This window comes from Chinchilla lanigera, unplaced genomic scaffold (assembly GCF_000276665.1).
Source record: "Chinchilla lanigera isolate Chin_1 unplaced genomic scaffold, ChiLan1.0 scaffold00003, whole genome shotgun sequence".
Classification (NCBI taxonomy): domain Eukaryota; kingdom Metazoa; phylum Chordata; class Mammalia; order Rodentia; family Chinchillidae; genus Chinchilla; species Chinchilla lanigera.
The window spans coordinates 17538940-17564879 of NW_004955404.1; the positions used below are offsets into that span (position 1 = coordinate 17538940).

A 25940-nucleotide genomic window follows, 5' to 3' on the forward strand; every position below is an offset into this window, starting at 1 on the left:
GAGGTTGGGAGTGGGACTCACTTGTAGAGCTCATGCTTAGCATGTGTGAAGCCCTGGGTTTGATCCCCAGCAACACAGAACAAAACAAACCCCCAAATCTATACTTTAGTGATACAAAATGTTAATAAGTATTACTAAAAGAATTTGTATAGCTGGGTTATAGTTCTATAAGCCATGTGACTCTATCTTTCAATGATAAAATTTTCCTTATCGATAATATAAGCATGAGTTTTATATAGAGGTGTTATAAAAATACAATAATATAGTGTACGGGAGACCCACATAAATACAAAATTTAGGTATGAGTTTTAAAAATAAGAGATTTGGGAAAACTGTTATAGATTAAAAAGAACTTCAAGCAGTAAGAACTGTATGAACTGAACAAAAGAGAATTGGTACCACCACTTGGTATATGTATTTTAATAAACCCAAATCTCACTCTTTGAATTTATGTTCTTTGCCTCTATTTCATCCTATTTTTTCTTTCTATTGTTAATGCGGAGGGCTGCATCAAGTTCTGTCCTCAAATTGCATCAGGCAATACATGGTTCTGATTCCCAACTGAGAAAAATCTCATTTTCTAAAAAATCTCAGCTTTGACTTTGATCAAATTCAGAATATTTTGGTTCAAAAGTCTTCCTTTTGTGTAAATAAGAAAATCATCTTTGAAAACTACATCTCCAAATGGGGATTTGAAATAAAAAAAGATAAACTAAAGCCTATAGAATGAAATAAAACTACGAGAGAGAAAAGGAAACATAGTATTAGTGCATATGATATACTAATATTTTTGAAATATAAAGAGCTCTACCAAAAAAGCATTATGTGAATAAAGGAATTGAGCTAAAGTAACAGAATTTGAAATAGCACAATCTGCTGAGAACATATTAAAGGCAAATTTAAATATTTCTGAAATCACCTATTTATATTAGAACATGCAAATTATATGTAGAGTTCATTCTATTACATTTATAAACTTTATTTGAAGAATCAATTTAAATATTCTTCTTTGAAAATGATGTTTTTAGATTTTTTTTAGCCTAAACATTTCTTAAATATAGACAAATTTAAATTAAGTAACACCAAATTACATTTTCTGAAATTCATGATGCAGTCTAGACATCGTTACCAAACATTACAGTGAAGTCTCCTAAGAAAATATGTGAATGATTTCCATGTAAATTGATTAGCAAAATAGAATGCCTACTGAAAGTTGGTAATTTATTGATTCCAATAAATTCAATACTAACTAAACTCAAAGAATTATAAACTAAATGTTGATTTCAAAATAAGTTATCCACCCATTTCAATGCAATCAACTTATAATTATCTGGAATTGCCTGGTCTTCTTATTACATTTTTGATTCACAGAAGGATGAAGGAAAGTTTGAATCATTCATTATTTTGTTTTTATTACTCTTTTAAGCTATTGATACACAAGAGCTGAAGTTAATTTAAAATCATTTATTGTTATTCTCTTCAAAAATTCTTAATCACAGTGGGTTTTTTTCAATGCATAGCTGAAGCCCAGGTTCTGTTCATTTTCCATACACTTTTGCTTTTCAAAATTGTTGGCACAGAGTGAATCTTTAAAAATTTGTGTTCCGTCTAAACAAATTCATGAAACAGATTTGGGCAGATAGAATTTTATATGTCACTACCTCCAACAGGGGTACATTACAAGTCTTAAAAGAAAACGACTAATATTTATAAATACTAATGGTAGAAAGTTTTAGAATTGTTTTACTACATGTAAACTAAGAATAACAACTTGGTTAGATGGTTTCACAATAAAAAGAAGAAAGCAGCAAAATTTGCCTGAATAATTCTCTGAAATAATAGCGAAATTATCTACATGTGTGTACATATGTATATATTCACATATGTATGTAATCAAAAGATATGGACATTAGTTGTTCAGTTGATGTTTCTCTTAGGATGGAAACCACACTAAAAATATTCTTCCTTAGGGATTTGTAAAACTACCTATTTAATTGATAAACTTAATGACTGTTTTTGCCTTCTTTCATAAATTATTCATAATACCAACTTAACAGAGCAAAAATTCATTTAATTGTTTACGCAAATAATTTGCAAACATTCTCTTAGGGAAAAAGTGAGAAAGACTATAAAGTGATATACAAGAACTAAGTTTCTCAATAGAAAACTAAATATTGATTTAGCTGATACTAATGAGTTTCTGTGATTTTTCCTTATTTTTGTTTTTGTTTCAAATCTATTTCACCACTCTGTATGGGGCAAATGGGTGAGTGATTCTCAATCATATAAATGCAAATTATTCAGTGGATATATATGTCATAATTGTATGATTGATGCTGAGCAATTTTATAAATTTGGCACTGAGCAAACCTATTTCATCATTCCTATCCTGTCTGCTTACATAATGTCTGGGCTTGGATTCGCCTTTTAATTAGTCACAACATCTCACCTGTACTCATCAGTTACGGAGTTAAACAAACTTCTTTACATGTACCTAGTCTACCTTTATGGAAACTGTAAGACTTTTTCAATTATACTTTAATGATGGGCTGTCATTTTCTTAAAGAAATACTAAAAATGGAGGATTTCAAGTTTGTCAAGTTCATTTTCAGGGAAAACTAAATTTATATACATAGTTTAACAAAATTTATAAATTCTAATTTCCATAATTTGATATTTGGGTATGGGCTCAGATCTAATATATTACATTAATCAGGAATTTTACCTACTTAGTTACTTTCCTTTCTTTTTTTTTTTTTTGTTTTGTTTTGTTTTTCTCCAGTACCGGGAACCAAACTCACGACCTTGCGCTTGCCAGGCAGGCACTTTTTGCCGCTGAGCTAAATCCCCAGCCCCTACTTTCCTTTCTTTAAATATCTAGCATAGTGCTTCCCAACAGCACTGCAGAGTTAGGTGATAATATCAAGTAGTAGTTCAATTTCTCCACTTTTACTTACCAAACAAACATAATAAGTTTTATAAATGAAAATATAGTCATCTAGTGGAATAAATTTTATTTTTTGCCAAATAAGACACCTCTTTAAATTTTTCTAGAAAAATAATTCATGATTTATTTAGTTTTAGAAGTCTACCACTATGTAATAAGGTACAAATATATATATATATATATATATCAGCCTATATACCAAAAATGTATGTCAAGAGAGCATATTACACCTTTTTTCACTGCTTCATAGTTGATTATACTGGGAAGAGGTATGTATGGGTTTTGTGTATCTTTTAAAGTAAAATATTGTAAAATTCTCATCAAAGAGAGTGGCTAATGTATAGAAAACACTGGCTTTTGAATATATACAGATACATGGATATATGTACATATATTTACATATATGTATATTTGTGTGCACATATGTATATATGTAGACATATGTATATTCATGTGTATATATGTATGTATATGTATATAAGTGTATATTCATATATGTATGTATTCAAAAGTCTGTGTACTATATACATAGACTGTATTCACTATATAGATTATATCATATTAATTACAATCACTATGTAGTATATGCTGATTATATAGCTATATAGTTCAAGTCCATTTATGTACCTTCACTTAATCATGAAGGCTGGTAAATATAAATGAAATTTTAAGGAAAGCAAATTAGCTGTTCTTTTAAAAGAATGAAACAGTATTAGTTCATGTTCTTTTGCAGGTATTTGGAATGAGAAGAATGTAAATATCTTTCTCCAGTTAGAGCAGAACTGGAACTGTGATTTACAATGACTAGAAGCTGACTGTTTTCACAATCTCTGCTTTCACTGTGGGAGATGAATACTTGACTGATTCATGAGTTGGGAACTTTTGAATTTACTAAGGAAATTGACACAATACAGTATGACTCCTTATGTGACACTGTGAAAAATATTTTGTGTTATTCATGGTACATTTATCATATTCGCCTGTCTGTTAGTACTGCATTATTCCACTGCTGTTCAATTTCTTAAAACTCCAAGAAGTTTAGAGCCCAAAGGGACTAATATATTATTATATATTTAACCTAAGCAGCTATAAAAGCTACTGAAACCAAATTTCTACAAACTCCAGCCATTGCTACCATCAGCAGTGAGAATCTAATAGATAAAAGGCTCTATATGTTTAATATAGATGAGTAAGTTTTGTATATATGTTTTTACATTTTTAATTTAAATATATACTAATTATAAATTTTATCTTACCATGGAGTAATAATAAAACTACAGATTCTGCTTAAAGGCAAAGCACATTTTCAAGGTAGCATTTCGGCTTGAAATTTGGCATTTTATTTCACACTTTAATGCTATATTTAATTAGCTGATTAAAGATGGCTATGGGAAAAAATTTTAAATGCATATTCAGCATTCTATCTTATAAAATTTAAGTTAGGAATTTTCATTACTAAATATAGTAAAGGTATGTCTGAACCATTAATGGAGAGAGACTTGGACATTTTTTTACTATTAAATATGACCCCATTCTAACGATACACACAAAAAAGAATGAAATATCATTCCATATAAGAGCAAGGCCAGTATTTTCTCCAGAAAATAACTGAAGCCAAGAAAGGAATGGTGAATTTTACATAAAATATGAATAGATAAGAAAATATTGCTCTCTACAAGATCAAAAGGCATACGAACAGAAAATAAAACTTTCAGACAGCTGGAAGTTTAAGGAATTGAAGTCAAAGAGAACCACTGGAATTTAGAATACAATGTGAATAGCTACAAATGATGGCAGGATTCCTGATAGACAGTGCATGTGGCTGGTGAGTGGTTAAATTGGAAGGGAAATGTGTGTGACTGGACATTAGAACAAAAGGGGGTAAAGTCAGGATATTGAGTCTATTTTTCGCAGCAGCACTGAAGCTACTCACAGTGATGGCAGAGGGCAATCTGACAGCCTGTGGCCACAATTTTTCTTAAAAATACAGATACCTTCTTAGAAAGTAGGCACTTTTGAAAAGTGGAGAACTGGATCCTGATGGCGTGAATCTCACTGAGGTAGTGAAGCGCCCACGCAGTTAGGAGAATGCCAGCCACACTGACACAGGTACAAGATGCTTTGGGTAACTTAGATGACTCTTTTCTGGCCCTTTCTTTGGAGGAAGCGACACAGCGTGAACTCCTGAGGGAGTCTAAGGTTGATAGTCCAGGTGTTGGAATGGAATAATCCATTCATTTCAAAGGCTTGTTCCATGTCAACTATTTCTCCTCACTACCTAGAGGAATATTCTTCCACCCACAATTCACAAGAAGAAAAATGTCTCACACAGTGAAAGCTATCAAAATAACTTTTTCACAAAATTAAATTTTTAGAAATAACTCATACTCCCTGCATTAGGTCTTATTTGTGGCAATGCTCTTACTTGTTTCCCCTACAATATTGTTGAATATATATTTTAGAACCAGAGATACTGTTTTACTTATTACTGAAACTTAGACTTCAGTCTCCTCTCTCTCTCTCTCTGTCTCCCTCCTCTGCTTCTGTGTGTGTGTGTGTGTGTGTGTGTGTGTGTGTGTAACTCACAAAGCCCCACCACTCTCCCATCATAGGAGAATCCTTAGATACTGCCATGTATAAAAATGAGCTCTAAGCAACACCAAATCTGCTAGCACCTTGATCTTAGACCCCCACCCTCCGTACTTGTGTGCAACAAGTTTCAGTTGTGTATAAAATACTCCTTTGATCTTTTGTTATACCAACATAAACAGACTAAGACAACCTGGAAGTACAAGATACAACAGTGACTTAATTTTTTTAAAAAACTATTTTATGACGGTAATTACTACAAAGATGTGAAGTATTTGTGAAGCATTTTACATCAATTATGTCAGTTAATCTTAACAAAATCCTGAAAATAGTTACTGTTTTCTGCATTTACAGATGAAGACATGAGGCTTAGATGTCGTAACTTACCTAGGAAATCTTATACTGCTAATTAGCAACACTGAGATTCAAACCCTGGTCAGTCTGACCCGGTATCACTCTATGCTGAGCCACTGGTTACATTGTGGGGAAAAAAAAAGTTCCAAAACATAACCACAGACAAATAGCAGGTTAAAGCTGCCACCCAAACTGATCGACTCCCAGCAAGACCAACATTCCCAACACCTCCAGGTCACCTCTAGCCTTGAGGGTTCCATCATTTGATCTCTTACCATCTTGATAGAATGTATACAACTGCAGATGTGTGACTCACAGACCCATCACTCTAGTTTTAAGAAAGAAAAGTTAAAAGTGATTTTAAAATGCCTCAATAGTCTGGCTTTTAGTAATATGCAAAGGAAATATAAAATATAAAGCAAATATCTTTCTATTTTTCTTTCATCCATTTTTTCTTAAAGTATCCCAGTTCACTTCATAACTACCCAATAACTATGCATATTCTTTGTTTTTCTAGAAGAAAATGCCCCCAGAGAGAGTTAATTCTGATGCATCTTTCCAATCTTTTCCCCTTCCCCTCCTGCCTCCCTAGTCCTGATTTCCTCTTATCATTGTGCTGATGCACAAACACTAACAGGAAACCGCTTTCAACCACCAGCATTACCTTTTCAGACAATAGTAATGCAGAACAGCCTAAGCAGGTACAGCAGAAACCCTATTTGCAAGGAGAGGCAGGGAGCTCCTAGTAACTACATGCATTAACATTTCTTATCTCCCCAGGGGAAACCTACAATAAAATAAATAATGTTACACTTGTACATAGCAGTACTTTAAATATAACTCCAGCTTAACTATTCTAAGCATAACCATGATAGGCACCTGAGGGAAAAAACTTAATGAATCAATTTATAAGTTCTGTTCACTTATTTCTTGTGGCCTTAGCCACTGATTTCACAAAGCTGTTGAAAAATTTATATCTTCCGAATATTCAATTTCATGATCTCATGTAGATACATCTCTGTACTAGATTTCAGTAACCCCACAAAAATTAAATATGTACACTTAATCAGCTCAGAGTTTTACAAGTTTAAATGCAATATTTAATGATATATGTAAAATAACCTGGAATAATATGTGATGTGTAGTTAGCATCTGGCAAATGTTGTTTCACTCTTTTTTACTACAATGAAACAATAGCTTAATTATAAAATGTTATAGGAAAAAAAATTAAACTTTGCTTTATAAACTACCAATCATACAGGACATAAGAGCCTCTACTTGTTAGTTTTAATATTATGATAAGATCTTAAAAGTTTTATACTACTTATTTACCTTAAGAAAACTGCTGTTCACCAAGGATTTTTGTTTTTGAGTTTTATAAGCCTGTAAAATAACTAGAATATCTTAAAATGTATTAAATAGAAGTGGATATTTAATAAACACCCCAGCTGTAACAGTTACAGAAAACCATTTGAAGACTGTCACTCCTCTGGGTGTTAGAAATTTCAGCCTTGGTCAAATCAGATCATAAGAGGTCTAGAACAATATTGCCTTATTCCCTAACAGAATTTCCTCCCCTCAATCAAGTTGTGAGGTTACAACCTATTTTGTATGTGGAAGAACAACACAACAAATAATCAAAATGCATTTTGCCCTATAAAAACTACCGTAGAAAAATATCTTCACACAATAGCCCGCATATAATAATGTCTAAAGAAAGGCACTGATACATTAGTGGGATTTGGGTAAATTTTTTCTTCTTTGGAGGGAAGTTCCCCTTTAGTGATGGGGGAAAATACTTAAATTATGCTATGTTTATTTAAAAATATCTGCTAAGAAACTTAAACTGAAAGTGTAATTACTACCTATGTTCTTTTTCACTTAATACTTACATTTCTCTTTACTTAGGTATATTTAAATATCTAGTTTTATTTACCTTTCATTTACACTGTGTGTTCATGTCACAGTCTGAAATGTTTCATAATGCCATGCAGGCACTGTATAATTGATAAAAGATTTAAGCTTTGTCTATGCAATCAAAATATATTTTGATTAAAATAATTTAATTTAGTTAAACACATGGATATGAGAATTCAACTTTCATTCATTCTTCTTATGTCTTTCACAGTAAATTAGGCTTCATTTATGCTTTAATATTTAACACAAAATTAATAAAATTAAAAACATATGCAAAGCAATATCATAATAGGGCATAGAAGGAAATACTTCATTTTTAATCTCATTTCTTCTACCTGCAAATGTAGAGGTAGAGGAATAAATCATTGGGACAATGTATTCCCACATGACCCTAATAGGAAGTTTGAATGAAATGTCTAAATTCACGGGGATTTTTTGTAGAAATGAAATAAAACACAACTTTGTATATTTTGAATAGGCTCTTTGGAATCCATTTACTTATCACCACTCAGCAGTTACTATGTTATCTTTCATTATCTTATGAAAAATCTTACTGATATAAAGGAGAGTGGGAAAATGAATAGATTATTTCAATACGTGAATCGATTCTTTCCATACCATATGTGACATAAGATTTCTGATACGGCAGGCGGGTGGGCAAGCAAGGAATGTTGTCATGTTTTATTCGGGCTCACTCATGCGAATGCAAGAAAAATTGCTACTATAAAGGGGTTAATATAAAAATTTACCAGCCAAGTGTTGTACATTGGGGCCCAAACCTGAAAAGTATTGAGGCAGGAGAGATTACCCTGCTGTTTCTTCAGCCAGAGGGAAGGTTTGTATGAATTGACCCCACAGATATAGACGTGGATGAGATTTAGGAGTGGGAGTTGAGTCGAGCATGATGACGAATGGAGTGAATCACCTCTGCAAGCACTTAGTCACAAGATGATAGCAGATATATGCATCGGGACAAATACTGTGAGCCGTATGCAAAACACTTATGGAATGTAAAGAATAAGAAATGATGGCAAATTATAATCACACTGAAATGCTGCAGGTTAAGATTTTAGAATTGGGAACGCTGGATGATAAGTGGGTATGGGACCCAAGAAATAAGATCCTCACGTGGGCTATTCATCCAATCCTAGCAAATACGAAAGACAGAGGTCAGGGGACTTGGATGGCACCTCAGCGGAAGAATTCCTCCACTGAGGAATTATGGACTAGAGTAATTATCTGTTAACAAACATGGAGAATCTGACAGTCAGATACTTTATGTACACTGAACAGCTTCATTATGAAGCCCAATGAAGTAGGGGTGGGTGATGGTGTGCCAAAATGGTGTCAACCTCAGTACAAGGAATATAATTAGTGTGGGTTAGGAAATGGCACCATTGAGAAAGGTAAACACTAAACTTACCTCACTTTATGTAAACTAAGTCTGAAGAATAAGTTTTCTAGGGGCCAATGAGTACTCTTGAAGGACAGAATAGCTTCTGTTTGGGAAACAGTAGATAAAGGTATGAAACTATAAAGATGGTAAATAGTGGAACATGAGTAGCAGGGATGCTTAAGAGCAAAGAAAGTACAAAGCATTGTAAGGGACAAGAGTGTGAAAGGAAAGAAGCAATTTTTGGATGATAAAAATAATAACTGTAGCTAATATGTAACATTATATTTATCATATTTTATACATTGTTTCAGGAATATATATTATATAAATATATAAATGTCTATATATACATATAAATTAAATTTTATATATTAATTTAATTTATACATATACATATTCCTTTATTTTTGAGACTAATCCCATAAGTGCTATTAATTTATAGAAAACTTAAGACACTTAACAGAGTACATATAGCTATCGTAGAATCAGCACCACAGCAGAAACCATGGCTCCAAGCTTGAAATATTAACGATTCTAAATTGCTTCTGTGTTGACAGAAACAAGTCATAGTGGCAAGGATCTATTAAAATGCTCACAATGGTGCTCAGAATGAAAGTATTTTATTGTAGAATGGCTCAAAATAACCTAGACGTGAACTTCTGCTGTTAAGGGACACTGTATGAGATGCTAAAGATCTTGGAATAATTATCTCAAAGCACCTTAGATATTCTTCTTTGTGTAATGAAAATGTTCCTGAATTAATTACACTTTCATGGTTCCTTCATATGTGTGTGTGTGTGTGTGTGTGTAAAACAGAGGTATATAATTCAAGGAATTTATCAGTATGTTTATCTATTTATATATCATTTACCTCTTTATGTATCTGTATCTACAGTGGAGCAAATGCAGGAGTACTTTGCATTCTTCTCACTCGCAGGAGCTATGTAGGAAGTGGACTGCTATGTCACATTTCAAGCTTATTTCTTTACCAGAGACCCCTTTGCACTCTTCTTTTCTCTTTTCCTCTGTCTTGTCACTAAATAGTTTCTCTTCAATTTTAGAACTCCATAACACTTGTCAACTCAGGGTTACAGCTGCTATTACAGTAGTACAGTTAGACAGAAACAGAAATTCTGGGATTTTCTTTGTGTCTTAAAACAGGTCTCTTCATCTACCTTTCAGATAATACTACTTACTTTGCAGACATGTATTTTGGAATGATGCCACCGTGAAGCATTACAAATCCCCAGCTTACGGCACTGATTCGCTCATTCTAAAGTACCCATGCCAGGAAGCAGAACGATGGAGCCATCAACTATATACGTACAAGACATAAAAATGAGTTATGAATTTCATTTTTCTTTCAACTGTTTTCAACAAGTGACTTGTGCATTCACATATTTAGCAACCTGAATAGGAAAGGTGACAAGTTCAACAGAAGATCACATAAGAAGTTGCACAGTAGTGAGGAACTATGAAATTCACAATTCTCCTCTCGAAGACACATGTTTTATTTGATTCCACACAGGTATTAGACATGTAATTTTCTTTTGAAAATTAAATGTTCTCATTTAGAAAATTGTAATCCTGAGAGAAAATATATGCCGCTTTGCTTAAAGCATAATAAAGCATATAATTATATGTTAAAGCACATTAACATTTATGATCTCTTAAAAACAAGGAAAGAAGCAAAACAAAACAATGCAACACAAGCAAAATTAAAGAATACAAGAGAAGGGGCTGGGGATTTAGCTCAGCGGCAAAGCGCCTGCCTGGCAAGTGCAAGGTCGTGAGTTCGGTTCCCGGTACCGGAGAAAAACAAAAAAAAACAAAAAAAAAAAAAACAAAACAAAGAAAAGAATACAAGAGAAAATTAATTCTATCCAACACAGAAACTATGTACCCATAATCTAATGTGAACAGACACAATGAAGAAAAAGTTTCCTGTCCTGAAAAGACTACAGGCGGATCAAATCTGAAGTTAGGGGACAGATTATTCAACCTGAGACAGCACGCAACGTAAGCTTAGTTGGCTTTATTAATTGACTTAAGAAGGTTTATTGAAATGTCACATATTTACAAAGCAAGAATAATATGTTGTATATATTCTGTACTGATTTTAAAATGAAACCATTCAAGAAAATTAAACACTGTAGCCTTTTAATCTCACCATCCACAAGTAGTGATAAAATAGTAAAATAAAAGACATTGAAAGAGAAATCCTTTGTCATGATTTAAAACATATTTCAAGATATCAAAGATAATATGTTGTATATTTAGAATTTACTGAGGAAAATATTAGCTATATTTCACTGAAACATTCACTTAGAATTTGGCTTGAAACATGACTTGAATGACACCTAAAGCATAATTATTGATTATCTTTAAATGTTAAAATTAATCCAATAAATCATCTGTTCTGATAACAGTAAACTTTCCCAAATGGAGCTAGAAACTAAGAAATAGAGAGGCTCCTTTGTAAAGTATCACCTACTATCTTTGCATTGTTAATATCATGTACTATAATTTCCTAATTATCTTCTTCAGAAACTTCTTCGCAAACAGTAGAATCTTTGCTATCCCTGTCAATATTTTCAGTATGAAATCTGCTTGATGTGGAAACTTTGTCCCTAAGGACACTTCAGCCTTGCTTGCTTGTTTCTTTATTCATTCGTACACACAAAGGAACATCAACTGGTGCAATGTTCTCTCTTATAGTTGCCATCTACAGACATGAATGAAGATTATCAATGGGAAGTACCAAGCCTGTGTCTTTGGCACTGGGTAAAGGAATTTCCCAAGAATATTGTGGTGATATAAGCAGAAAACAGAAGAGGCACAACACCTGTATAAATCAGCAGAATCATGATCTATGTTCGAAAGAAACAAACAAGGAAGCAAACCAAAACACAATACAACAAAACCAAAATTAAAACACAATGAAGGAAAATCAATTCTATTGAAATACAGAAACTATGCACCAGTACTCCATTGTGAACATATGCTATTAGGAAAAAGTTTTTCCTTCCTGAGCAGCCTACGCAAGAAACAAAACTGACAAAGTTAGATGAATCACTTGTGGTTTTTGTTTTTTGTTTTTTTTTTTGGTACCAGGAATCGAACTCAGGACCTTGCGCTTGCCAGGCAGGCACTGTGCCACTGAGCTATCTCCCCGGCCCCTGAAATCATTTGTATTAAAGTAACATTTCCTGTTAACTTATTTGGGTTCTCATAAATAAATGAGATATTTCCAATTAGTTTCTAGGGTTACAAATATCTTCTTTGGTATATGCTTTCTTTCTTTAAAGATACTTACAGCCATTTTCCAATGATATTCAATAACCCCGAGAATTCAAGTGCTAGGATTGTGATCAACCGATGAACTTTATATTTCTCAATCACATTATGACAAAAACATACTAATCCAGAATCAATTCATTATCGGTCAATTATAAAATCCAGCCAGTGAGGAAATACCCCCAGTCCCCTCAATCTTTTGGCCTTTGTGACTGTCTCTGTGTATGTTTAAGCATGAAGTGTTTCTGGTAATTCAAATACATTGCCATATATTACTGGCAATATACATGTTCTCTGTATTGGCTGATATACTGTGTCAACTTGAGAAGTCTAGAAGCCCAACTAAGTCACTCAGCAGTTCTACATCTAGTATGTAAAGGACATGCCCTTATGCTCTAGGATGTTGTTCACTGTGTCAACTTGAGAAGTTTAACTAAGAGACTCAGCACGGTGCCAGATCCTCACGCTGTAAACGTCCTGTGCAAGAGTAGGGCACAGAGATGGTGTCAGTACTACACCCACCCAAGGGCAGGTAGCCTGCACACAGTATAAAGGAGGAAAAGAGGCTTGCTCTCTCCCTTTTGCATTTGTGGCTTTGCTGTCTTCAACTGCCTTGAACTCTTGCCCCTGTGCCACACCGCCCTGCCTTGCACCCAGCTGATTAAGGACCTCCACAAACTGTGAGCTAAACAAATCTTTCCTTCCTTAACTTTGGGTGTTGAGTGTTCTGTCTCAGCAATGGGAAAAAAGTAACTAAGACACTCTCCAAAGACCTCAAATGGCTTGTTTGGCAAAGCACTAAATATACATTATTTTTCATGTCTTGACTTTTTACCACTCTCCACCCCCATTCAGAACTACACTTAACTTCTTTTGCTGGTTGTCTACACAGTTCAACTTTTCAATAATCTTCTCTTGCTGTCTCCTCTCTCTACAGTGATTTGGCTGCTGGTCCCATGGTCCATACAACTTCTGTCCTTAATGTCTCCGTGTACTATGTCTTTTCCTTGGGCTGAACACATGCCAACTATTTACTGTCTGGGATGAACTGAATTACACCGGAGGAGATTGGGAAAGGAAGACCAGGAACAGCTACACAAAGTCAGAACTGGAAAGCATTTCTGGCCATTCTGATTCTTATACTTTTTTTTTGAGAGGCTGGTGAATTTTACAGGTTCAGTGAAACCAAAGTAAGTAGTTGGAAAAAATTTTGCAAACTTCTCAAAACGTAGCTATACTAAAGATTCAAGTTTTACTCATGAAACACAGGCCATCACTACTGACCTTATAAAAACAAAATGGATTGAGAGAGAATACTCTGAACTGCTGGATGCCAGAAAATCAGATAAACTGGATGAAATGGGAGTTCTAGAAAAATACAAACTCTCCAAATTAACCCAGGACAAAATAGAAAATCTGAATAGATCTATAAAAATGAAATGATTGAATTTATAACCAAAATAAGTTCCATAAAATAGTGGCCAAAATGACCCAGAATCCAAATGGCTTCATTGGTAAATTTGTCCAAGAATTTAAAATAACTAAAAGATTACCAAATGCTCACAACCTCCTCAGAAAACGTGGACAGGAGGAGGAATAGTTCTCAGGTCTTCTCATAAGGTTAGTATTATGCTGATACAAAATTTGTGTGTATACACACACAAATAGCCACAAAAATCAACCAGACCTAATCTGCGAACACATGTTATGACTGCATGTGACTTTATCCAGAAATGCAAGCCTTATATGAACATGTGCAAGCAAATATTTCCAATTATGTCAGATTAATATAAGAAAAGGTAAAAATATGTTCATCAAACATTTTTATGATAAAACAATACTCAATAAACTGAGAAACTGTCAATGAGTCCTTGATTGACCAATATTGCATGTCTGTATTTGTTTTCATGAGAAACCACTTTGAAGATATCAATATGTAATACAACAAGCATTGTTAATTTCCTACCACTTTGTTTGTAACTCTGTATTGTCTGTACTGTTCTTTTGCTATTTTGTAAAAGGTTGTCTGTCTGTTAATGTTTTCCTCCTTTTATTTTTAAATTTAAAAAAAATAAACTGAGAATAGATGTAAATTTTATCAGCCTAGTAAAGAGGGTGTAAGAAAAATTCAGAGTTCACATTATAGTCAATAGCAAAGGACACATAACTTTTTAAATTCAGGAATAAATAAAGGACACCCAATCGCTCCATTTCTGTTCAACATTTTACTGCAGGATTTCTCAAGGACAATTAGTCAAAAAAGGGAAATAAAAGTTTTTCATCATTAAAAAGGAAGAAATAAAATTATATATGTAGAGGATAAGGTGTGAAAAGAATATGTGGATAAAGATATATATTCACGTACATAGAAAAGCCAAAGGAACACACACACACACACACACACACACACATACACACACACCATAGAGAGAAAGACAGTTAGAAATTATGAATGGATTCAGTGAGGTTATTGGTACAAAATCAGTTAAAAATTTGTACTTCTCTAAATTAGCAAGGAATAATCTGAAACTAAATTGAAATAATTCACTTAAAACACCACTAAAACAATAACATTATTGGGAATAAATTAACAAAGGAGTACATGCAAGGAAGGAAGTTAAATTCTGACCATATATCTATGTAAAAACTCACTAAAAGTATAATATTTAGGAGTATAAAACCCAAAGAAGAAAACAAGTGAAATATTCATGGCATTAAATTAGATAATGGCTTCCTAGATAGGATACTAAATTACAAGCAACAAAATAAAAAATACATTAATTGTGCACAAATATTTTATACTTTAGAGGAAACCATTAAGAAAGTATAAAGACAACCTATAGACCAAGAACAATTTTGGTAATCATGTATCTCATAGGGAACTTGTATTGAGAATCTATAAACAACTCATAACTAAACAACTATTAAAACAAACAACACAATATTTTTTGGTACTGGGAATCAAACTCAGGACCTTGTGCTTGCCAGGCAGGTGCTGTGCCACTGAGCTATCTCTCCAGCCCCAACACAATATTTAAACTGAGAAGTGGGGTAGGTGTGGTAACACATGCCTGTAATCTCAGCATTCAGGAAGCTGAGGCAGAAGGATTGCCAGGAGTTTGAGGCCAGCCTGGAGTACATAGTACGTTCAAGGCCAGACTGAATTATAGAGTAAGGCCCTATCTCAAAACTAAAAATGAGAAATTGCTTCAGTCTAGGCTTCTCCAAAACAGATATCCAAGTGAACAAGCAGAGGAGGAAAATATGCTAAATAATACTATGTATTAAAGAAATGCAAATGAACCCCACAATGAGATACCAGGGTATCTCAGTCACTAGGATGACTGGGACCAAAATGACAGAAAGCAAGAGACTGGGTTGAGGGTGTGAAAAAATAATTTGTTGTGGGAGCATAAAACAGTGCATCCACTTTGGAAAAGTTTCTAGTTTCTCCAAAATAGAAAAAAAGAGTTACTACATAACACATCAGGTCAACCCCTATTATACACAGAAAAGATATGTCTAAAAATTACTTACATGCAAATGTTTGTAGAGATATTATCCATAAGAGCCAAAAAGTGAAAACACACCAATGTGCACCAACAGATGAATGAATACATGTGGAGAAACACTGCCTGTACGTGAAACGAGGGTTTGGTTTCTTTGGTTTTACAGCATCAGACATTGAACCAAAGGCCTTTGCACTGAGCTAATTCCTGACCCTTATTATTTATTTCAAGATAAGGTGTCACTAAGTTGCTAGGCAGGAACTTAGTAAAAAGACAGCCTCCTGCTTCCTGCCTCCTACCTGAAGACAACCCCTGCTTCAGCTGGTATTACAGGCCTGTGCCACGTCCAGCAGCAATGTAATATTATTTAAGTCAGGAGAGATAATGAACTTCTGATACGTGAGACAAAGTCTGATGATGAAAACATGTTATGTGAAAAAGCCAGATACAAAAGGTCAAATTATATAACTCTACTTGATAAAATGCCTGAAAGAGGCATATTTATACAAACAGAAGGTAAATTAGTGGTCACTCAGGGATGCAGAGAAAACAAATTGGGACTGATTTAAGAAGGATGCAAGGTTTGCTGTTTTCCTTTTTTTTTTTTTTTTTTTTTTTTGCCCCAGTAACAAAACTGTTGGGGAATTTGTGGTGACCGTAATATACATTTGTGACCATAGTAATCACTGAATTGTACAAGTTAGAGGGTAAACTTTAAGGGCACATGAATTATATATCAATAATAAGATGTAATAAATGAATAACAAGCTAGAACTGTTCTAGTGGGATGCAAGGTATTTTTAATATCAAAACTTTTATTACTATAATTGGCTATATTAATGGTATAAAAGGAAGAGAAATCTTGTCATTAAATGCACCAAATTGTATTTTAAGATGTGCATGCTACAAATAGAATGGCATGTCTTTAAAATGATTAAAGATAATCATAAAATCCTACAGAAAGGCATAATTAACAAAGAAATATCAAAACCCTTTTTGAGATCCAAAATCAGACAAATTCCCTAGCAGGTTCCATGATGAAATGAAGTGCCTAAGAACTGGTAAAAAAGAAAAATACTGGTCACTATCTGCAAATTGCATTATTATATATGTAGAAAGTCTAAAATAAAATGTCCTAACTAATAAGCACAGCTAGCTAGATCACTGATTACATAAGCCAGTCTATTTCACCCTACATAATCTTGTCTATTTCCTTAAACTAGCAATAACTCATGAGAAATTAAAATTTTACAGATACACTGTTTAGTGTTTAGAATCAAGATTTTACTAATTTCAAAAATTAATTTGAAAATTTTTCTTATTAGATTATATATATATTTGAAAAATTGAAAGATGTTTTTAGTCAGTTAAATAATGATAAATACTGACAGCCAGAAAAAAAACAAAAAAGTACCTGAATACTGGTATCCATCCAGATATAAGGACTACACAACTTTTTTTTTTCTTGCTTTTTTACCACTTTATTCCAACCTGAGCACCTCAATATAAAACTAAACATTGGTGAACTGTTTTCCTTGCTAATTCTGAATTACTGTAAGATGTACAAGAGGTCTGCTAAGAGTTCGACACTTAAATAGATTAAATCATCTGACACATGGTTGATTTCACACAATGAAAGTACCTAGAAATTAGTGCAATATACGGAACTTATCAAAATAAAGTGGACTTTGAAAAACAAGGCTGCAAGATAAATGTTACTAACATTATGATATTTATGTTACAAATTATAGCTGCATCTCTTATTATGATTCTAGCCATGTAGGAAGTGAAGTCCCTTCTTTGCAAAGTGTGAGAGGAAGAATGAGCTGTTTGAGTAACTGTACACTTTGTATACTTTCAATCAACTCTTAAATATTACAGAAAAATAATAAACATACGTGGAGGCTACAATGCGGTACCCTATTTACAGTACAGCTGAAGATAAAATTTAAAACTATCAAGTTTTAAATATTAAAATTAAATATTAATTGTTAGTGCACTGACTATATTACATCCAAAGGAAACGGAAGCCTCTTCCCTGCCCCAAACAAGACCTATGTAATGGCCTGCAGTGATTGGAAAAAAAAAAATCAGATTCCTGGTTTGCTTCTTTTCTTGTAGAGCTCACATGAAGGGAACATTATTCATTAAAATGCATTTTTCAGTTTTCATATTGCTAAACAAGGTGGGGGTACATTTGACTTCTTTGCCCCATTTAGAAAAATAGTAAGATGGGCTATAACTTAGATGCTATTAATACTCCTTTTCTTCCTGGAAATGTGGGCCAGTTTTCTTGTGGTTAACTTACTAAAGTGTGGAATGTACACCTTACATAACAGAAGAAAGGTTGCCTCAATATTGTAGCTCAGCATAAATATATTTATATCTTTTTAAAAATGTTTTTCAGAAAGGCCAAATTAATAATTTCTAATGTTTTTTATACATGACTACTGTTCCAGTCTGGAGAAACTGGATGGTTAACTGTGGGTCCAGATAGTCATTTGTCTTTATTTCTAATGATGAGAAATGACTGCCTCCAACTTTCCAGTGAAACAATTACACACGGATCTCATTTTCCCTTTCTGCTGCTGAAACATTAGTCAGAGGGACACACGCATATTATTAAAAATCAGGTTCAAAACACTTAAAATAATTTTGTAGAAAAAATTTGACTCTATCATAAGTCTCTTGGGTTTTGGGAGTCATACTGGGCTGGTTAAATGCTCCAGTTCTACTGTTATCAACATTTAGGAAGCAGAAGATTCCAGCTCACTCCAACTGGAGATTTAGTTACTACAACACTGATTTCTGGTTGGTTGTTAGGTTCAGTGAGGTCTACTCCTCCTCCTCTAGCAGAATTTGCTGCTGGATTCTGTGGTAACTGTTTAGCTATTGCCATGAATATTTCATTTACATGCATTGATGTTTTAGCTGATGTTTCCATGAATAATAAACTGCTGTCATCTGCATAGGACTGTTTCCTGGAAATCTACAGCTTTTATTTGCTAGATCAGCCTTGCCTCCTGACAAAGCTATTACAGTATTAGGACTTGCTTGCTTCTGGAGTTCTTTAACTCAATTTTTTGCTCTTGCAGAAGATTCCTCGTGTGTGAAATCGCATACAACTATGGCTGCTTGCGCTCCTCTGTAGGACATTGGTGCTACGCTATGGTATCTTTCTTGACCAGCTGTATCCCATGTTTCAAACTTTACTGTGGTGTCATCAAGGCACACAGTCTGGGTTACAAAAGCAGCCCCAGTGGTACTCTCTTGAAATTCATGAAAGTGGCCTTTCAAAAAACGAAGCGCTAGGCTTGATTTGCCACCAGCAGACTCTCCCAGAAGTACTAGTTTGAACTGGCATATTTTATTTCCCTATTTGGCCCGTTAGGTCTCCTTGCTCCTTGATTAACCACGCCCAAATTTGAAAGAAATCCCTAATTTCAGACTCCTAAATGAACTGCCAGGATGCAAGGTGTCGAATTTTTTCTTTCTGGAGGTAAAGAAATCTGAGCCCGCCCCGCGCGGAGCCGCGAGCTGCAGCTTCCTGGCAGCGAGGCCCGGCGTGGTCCGAAGAAGGAAGGAGCCCACAGCTGCGGAGGCATCTCCTTCTGGCATCTCCTCCTCGTGCCGCTCCCTGCACACTGAACGGTGTGGGACTTCAGCCCAGGACTATCCAACTTGGAAGACCATTTCTAGGCATAGATTATAGACTCCTAAGAAAAACCCATTTTCCTAAGTGATGTGTTGTAAAATTTCTGAAATGGATAGGTGTTTCTCGTCTGTCTTTAAAAAATAACATAATGTAGACTATAGAATACATTATAGTAAAAATAATATAATTCGTTATGTTGAACATTTTCATATATTTATTTGCCATTTGTAGTGCTTCTTCAAAGAAATGTCTATTCATTTCAGATGCCCATGTTTGGATTGGGTCTTTAAATTTGCGGGTGTCTCATTTTTTTCAATTCTTACCAATAAACAATAAAAATAAGTTAATTAGAATCACATGAAAAGTAGAAAATGAAAATCCATCAGATTTGTCAACATTCACTGTTAATATTGCTTGGGTGTGTGTCCTTATATAAACTCTTATAGTGTGTGTGTGTACACATGTGGCTATGGATATATACATATATATGTATAGATAGATATGTGTAGGAGACAGAGAAATAGGTAGGAATCAATTTAGTATTGCGATTATAATATACATATATTGTAAAGTATCTTAGTTCTAAACCTGGACAACATATGACATTTAATAAACTTGATATTAATTAGGATAGTTGGCAGATGCTAAGGTGAAAGGGTGAAATATTATTGCTTAGTGGATATACAGTTCCAGATTGGCACAAGGAAAAAGCCTTCTGAAATTCATTGGAAAACAATAGGAATGTATCTGACACTACTGAGTTGAGCTCTTGAAACTGTCATGATGGTGAGTTTCGTGTCATCTGTTTTTTCCTTAACCACAGTTAAAACTTTAAAACATAAAAGCAAAATAATTTTTGAAGTATCAGAAAACCCTAGCTTGTATATATATGGCACATTTCTGAAATAGTGTCTTTCCTTGTACAGATAAACATTAATCATATTCAACTACACATGTCACTTGGATGTGTTTCTGCCAGCTTCTACATTTGAAAGAAATGATCGACACTTGTTTGCACACTATTTGGGAACTTCGTATTTGCTTTGTTGGAATTCTTCTGTTTCTAAAACATACAGCTTGAAAATCCACACTGTATTCATACAGCTGGGATCATACACATACTGGAAGTACAATTAATCAGTTTCTAGCTTGTGTCCTTAAGCAAGTCTTGCCAATATCACTTTGCTTATTGACACTGCCTTCTGCTCTCACTAAGAACAGCTACTCCAGAATTTAAAACATATTGTTCCCTCATTTAAATAATGTCCCATTTAACACAGTTGTGGACCTTCAAGTGAGGTGGCTGAAATGGAACAAACAGATCCAACACTTTTAAATAGCAAATGACATATTAAACTCTTTGCAGTGTTCTAATAGGATGCCTATTAAACAATGAAGTTTGGTTTGCAGGATTTGCAACGATAGTGGTTACGAATAACCTCCTTTTTCTGTACTATATTCCAATGGCATATTTCATTTCACAAATTCTTTATTTGCTCCTAGAACCTTAATACTGCTAATGGAGAAAGTTTACCAAGCTCAGTGTTTGTAAATGTCAGCTAGCTGAAAGATATTTCGAGACCTATGAATGTTCACTTTTTTAATATTTGCTTAAAACTATCCGGAATTAATGCTCTCTTTCCTTGCACCTCAGAAAATATGTATATCTATATACAGAAACTGACATAAAATATATTAAATACGGCTGGCATTCAACTTTCTTACATTCAAGCAGGAATTACACAGGCATGTAAAAAATATCTTGATAGTAGTCGGTACACTTACTGTCAAGTTACTCTTTGATTTATCTGAAATTTGCTGGTAAACACATAATGTTTGGTTTGGATTAGGAACAAGCTCTTACATGTCTGCCAGGATTCATTTGTCTGCTGAAACAACTTCTATAAAATGCCCTTCAAACCAAGTCTGTCTGTTTTCATTTTATTTCCCACTTTGATTGAAAAGTCAACATTTGTGAAAATGGGTAAATCAAAATGTGATAGAAAAAAATTGCTTAGAGGGTTAGCAGCAATCCCGCTTATGAAAAATCAGCTCATTTTCCTATCTACCCTCTGGACTGTGAGTTAGGAAAATGGAACAGGTAGAACTGATCCCTCTTCTGGAAAACTTAAAAGTTGCTTCTGCAGAAGCTCCTTAGATCTGTCACAAAATAGCCAATGAACGTCCTGGTAGATGGTACTGGTGAAGAGGATTACAGGTGTAGAGGATTACATGTGCTCCATGAATCTTTTCTTTCAATGTTCTTTCCAGGTTTCTTCTATAAAAACCTTCACATTCCAAAATCCGAGTAAATCAACTTCTTTTTCTAATTTCTCCATTTTTCACTCCTTCACTATATTTCTCATTCTACCATCCAACATTCATTTAATAAATGTTTGCTGAACTCCTTCCCGTGTGGGCTGCATAGTTTTATAGAATTAATTGAAACACTCTGGTATGTGTCAGTGATCCAAGTACTGCAGACATTGCCCATTACTAAGGCAGATACAATCTTTCCATCTTCAAAGGTTTTTTTAGTTTATTTTTTTATTTTAGAGAGAAAAAAACCAAAATAACAACAAAAACAGAAACAAAAAAACACATAAAAAATAAAAGCGATACAGAATTTCAAAGTAAGATGAGAGAAATTAACATTGGTTATTATATTACATACTGTTATCTGCAATGAAGTTGCTCAGATTACCTGATTACCTTGTGAATGCAAGATTAATCAAACCATTAAAGAGAATAAAAAGTAATAAATATTAGAAATGATACAGAGCATCACTAAACAAGATGGTAGGAATTCAACAATGGTTTCTAATATTGCATATTTTGTCTTCAAATTAGTTGTTCAAATTACCAGATATAAGCATGAAAATTGGTCAAAAATGCAAGCATTAACTGTTCCTTTCAATAAACCAATAGACACCAGCAGTACAATTATCCCAGCTATCCTTGTATATACATATATTTTTTCCTTTCATTCTGTCTTTCTTTTCTCCTTTCCCTTATCCTAGTTGTTCCTTTCCTTTGAGCAATTTCTTTCTCTTTCTCAATATCTATTGTACCTTTTGGGTTTTGTATTCTGTCACTACAGACAAGAAACTATATATTTCTTCCATAGATTCTTTTTTCCCTTAAGTGCCTCCCATTTATTTGATTCCTATTTGTTCCCCAAAATTCTAAGAAAAAGAAAAATAATTTGTCCAGTACAACAGATTTTTTTTTTACTTTGTACCACTGTGACACCAACTTCAAACTCCTTAAGTCATAGTTAAAATCTTTTCAAAGCTTTACATCCAGTTACTACTGTTTCAAATGATCAGAAAGCTATAGTCTTTCAAGTTATTCACACTATTATGTAATTGATAAGTCAAATATGCAAGATGCCAAAACACTTAAAAATATCTAACCCATCAATTCCCCTTTAAAATTTATGATTCCAACAAATATTTTTCAATATTTGCATATTAGAAACGAACCTGGTTAACTAGAAACATTAGACACATAAAAGATATGGTTAATTAATCCAACCTACAATTTTGGGAATGAAAATTCAATTCTTTCTTAATAATCACTTAAAAAGTATCTAACTATTACTTATTGATATCTTCAAAGTGGTTTCTCAGGAAAACAAATAGAGATATACAAGATTGATCAAACAAGTAATCATTAACTGTTCCTACAACTTTGTCTGTAACTCTGGTTTGTTTGTATTATTCTTATGCTATTTTGTGAATGGATGTCAGTTTGTTAATATGTTTTCCTTCTTTTATTTTTTAAAATGAAAAAAAGTAGCTAACTAGTAAATAAGAAAAAACAACATGTATATGAACTAAAACAGGGAGATACAGAATATAAGAAGAAATGAGTTGTAGCAAAACAGCCATGCATATTGAGGTCAGTCTCTTGGTTTGGAGTTCTCGTATACATATTAATATTCAGCTTTATGAATTTAGGGACTCATTAACTTTCTAAACATGGAATTTAGGTTTTTTTAAAAAAACTAATTATTTCTGCACTACTTTTATATCCAAAAATATTCTTCTCATACTCACAAAGGACAAATCTTCACCAATCCCCAAGCCTTCAGTCTGGAAACAATTTCATATACTCATCCCTTGACAGTAATTATTTATTACTCCACAGAAATAAAGAAATGCTTTTATGATCCTACTGTTTTTAGGGGGAGATTAGAGATTGTCAGTAAAATAATTTGAAAATCTGATAAACTGACTTGTAACTTCACAGCTAATACATTTTAAAAGTTAGAACAAAAGAAACCAATAATTCCAACTATATAAGAGAAGTAATTTGACCTAATTTAACAGACCTTTTGGGTACTCTCAAAGTTGCATTGATTTTCATCAGCACTGGCTTGACATATCCTCTCTATATTACCACAATTTTATGGATCAAATTTATTATTAAGAAAATTTGTTTGATTGAGAATTATGCTGATTGTTGTTTCTGCAATATTACTTTGATTTATTCTTTTCATGCCTTTATAAAAAGAAAAGATCACTTTGAAATTCATGGTAAACAATTATATATATTTGAAGGGTTTCTTCCCTAGAGATCTTTCCTACCCAAAGTGCTGCATTTTTGAACAACATGCATCAGTTACTTTGACATAATTTCTGCAATTCATTTGTCTCTGGGGTCTCCTTTAAAAATCTTCAAGCTTCTTATATCTCAAGTTTCTTTGGAGGAGTGGTTCTTAACCTTGGCTGGAAAGCCCTAATGTCCAGCATGAACACCAGAATAATTACATCAGAACCTCAAGGGGTGGAGCCCACACATCAGTAACTTCTAAAATTCTCCAGTGATTCCAAAGTGTAGTCATGGTTGAAAAAACACCATTTGTAGTGAGCAATTGCCTCAGGCTAACCTATAGCTTTCCTATTAATGGCCTAATGTATCACAAATGGTAAAATGGCATCACTGAACAATTTATGTTTGTAAAATAAAGCTATTCGTTTTGTTTCAATACTGCTAAGATATTTTTTGTAAAGTCCCTGTGTCTACATCCCTGTAATTTAAAATCTGAGCCATCAACTAGTGATAAACAGCTCTTGCTATCTTTAGTTCAAAGAGTTAGCATCCTTTTTCTGATTTAAAAATGGCAGCTCTCAGTCAAACGTGGCCTTTTGAGAATGTACTTAAAAAAACCCACTCTGAACAGGTTGTCACTCTGAAGGAAAATGCTAATAATGCAACTGGATTAGTAAACTGTAAATGTCTTTTACTTGGAGGATTTTATTCATACAGAATTCCTGAAAGCATCTATTCCCTCTAATTTACTTACATGGACTACTATGTATTAAACCTTTTCTGCTAACCATTATGATACCTGAAATTCCTTCATGTTGTGTCATTAAACAGTTTTAGCTTAAGGATGAAGAAGACAATCATCTTTGGGATTGTCATCTCACCTTTAAAATTGTCTATCTTTCTAAAAGTTGCTGCAGATTTCATTTTGAAAACTCTTTTTGGTTTGTACTTTTTCTAAGGCACACAACATGGTAAGAGAAATTAAAATATCTTGCATTTATCCGCGCTTAACGTAACTTTCCTCAAATGATTTCACTCTAATTTTGACCTTATCACAGCATTATATATGTGTGTGTATATATATATTATATATATATTTTATATATATTTATATTTAATATATTTATATATATTTATATATATTTTAATTCATAGAACTTGGTCACTTTCTTTAATGGGACCTAATAAGTGTTGAGATTTTATATTTGTATTTTAAAATATGACAATTTAACTTCTTAAGAAATAAAATTAAAATATGATCTTTAACAATATAGTAAATCCAATGTGTCTTGGAAGCATTAAATTTAATAACTGTGACTGACTGGGCTTCATTGCATGTAATTCACATGTGAATCTAACTAGAACCTTTAGAGAGGGATATTGAAATTTGGCTTATCATTTTAAGTGACCTTTACTTTCCATTTCAGTTCATGGCATGGTAAGATGGGGCAGGACAAGAATATCTTGTCTATGTAGTCTGTTTCTCTAAGTACAGCTGATTACTCATTCCTTATTCCTTCTTCTAGTGTATATTTATGTTGAAAAACCCTAGCCGGGCATGGTGGTGCACACCTGTAATCCCAGCACTCAGGAGGCTGAGGCACGAGGATCGTTGTGAGCTAAAGGCCAGCCTGGGCTACAGAGTGAGCTCAAGGCCAGCTTAAATTGCATAGCGAGACCCTATCTCAAAAAGACCAAAAAAAAAAAAAAAAAACCCTT

The 25940-nt window shown here is 33.6% G+C and overlaps 1 protein-coding gene and 1 pseudogene across 1 annotated transcript in view; both read right to left on the reverse strand.

Moving 5' to 3' along the window:
* Window positions 1–25940, reverse strand: part of Gpc5 (glypican 5) — a 1267099-nt gene that overhangs the window by 714574 nt on the left and 526585 nt on the right. The gene's annotated exons all lie outside the window — the stretch shown is intronic.
* LOC102012724 lies at window positions 18796–25035 on the reverse strand (annotated as a pseudogene).